Genomic DNA, 1,380 nt, shown 5'->3' on the forward strand with positions numbered 1-1,380 from the left:
CGCCGCAGGGAGCGGAGCAGAGAGCGCGACGAGGCTGGGGGCGCCCGGCGCTGCTGACGGAAGGGAACCCCCGCCCTCTCCAAGCCGGGCTCTGCTAGGGGCGGCGGCGGGGCTGCTCCGTATAATCCCACCCAATTCCCAGCTTCGCCCGGAGAGAGCTGCAGCCGGAGAGCGCGCAGAACCCGAGCGAGGGACCTGAGAAAGGGGAGGGGAAACGCAGAGCCAGAAACACGCCCTTTCTGCCTCTCTTTCTTCCTCTCGCTCTTTCTCCGTCTCTCAGGCTCCGTCTCTTTTTCTTCGCCTTTCTCCTCCTCCTCCTTCTCTTTCTCCTCCTCTCCTCGCTCCTTTTCGTTTTCTTCCTCCTCCCCCTCCTCCTCCTCCTCCTCCTCCTCTCCTGTTTTATCTCCATCTCTTTACATCCCGTCTTTACAGCAGCCGCCTGCGGACTCACCATCTGAGGATGCCGAATGAGGCGCGGGAGGTCCAGGGGCCGGGCCGCCCTGCAGGAATTTACAATCCGGCGCTGGGGGAGCGGGCCCGGTCTCCATGGAGACGGCTTCCCCGGGAGCAGGGAGGTCAGGCGCAGACCGCGCACAATCAATGGATCAATGCAAGCCCCGCTCCGCTCCAGACCAAACAGCACCCGGCTCCGGCTCGTCCTCCATGCCGGGGGGAAGAGGGGGGAAACCCGCGCTCGCACGCGATGAGGGCCGTGCGATGCAGGTTTGCACGCACACCTCCACGAGACAAAGAGAGCGCGGGGTGTCGGAGAGGCTGGGGCGGACAAGATCGCACGGGCACTCAAGCGTGCCCGCCACACAGCCCGACACACGCGCGGAACACAGCCACATAGGACCTCGAAAACCAGAGCCTCTCGACAACCCGCGGAGTAACGCCCTCCTAACTCCAGCACACCCCTCACCCTCAGGACTCAGTCCCCATTCCTAGTGCTGAGTCCACTTTGATCGAGGACCAAGAGGAAAGTAGCGTTCTCTCCAGCTAAAACTGCTGGCTCCAGAACTGACTCCCTTGCAGTTGAGGCCTTGGAGGTAGCCCACTAAGCCACCCTACCCGCATAAACCTGGGCTCACTAATGCTCTCAGCACAGAGGCAAAAGCTAACCTACAGAGATATGCCTATGTGTGTAAATACAAAGACACAGAAATGCACAACACACTCCTCCAAAGCTGCCCTTGAAACGTCAAGATGTGGTCCTAACCAGTCCATTAACCCTTCATCCCTTCAACTGCAGGGGCAGCAGGGGAAAGGTAAACAAGGTTTTTAAAATTTGGGGCAAAGTGTGCCAAAGGAGTAGTATCCCTGAACCATGAACATCACCTCCTGATGCGTTTACCAGCTTTGCATCTTTTCTTTTTACAT

The sequence above is a fragment of the Pteropus alecto genome, unplaced genomic scaffold, assembly GCF_000325575.1.
Source record: "Pteropus alecto unplaced genomic scaffold, ASM32557v1 scaffold202, whole genome shotgun sequence".
NCBI lineage: Eukaryota > Metazoa > Chordata > Mammalia > Chiroptera > Pteropodidae > Pteropus > Pteropus alecto.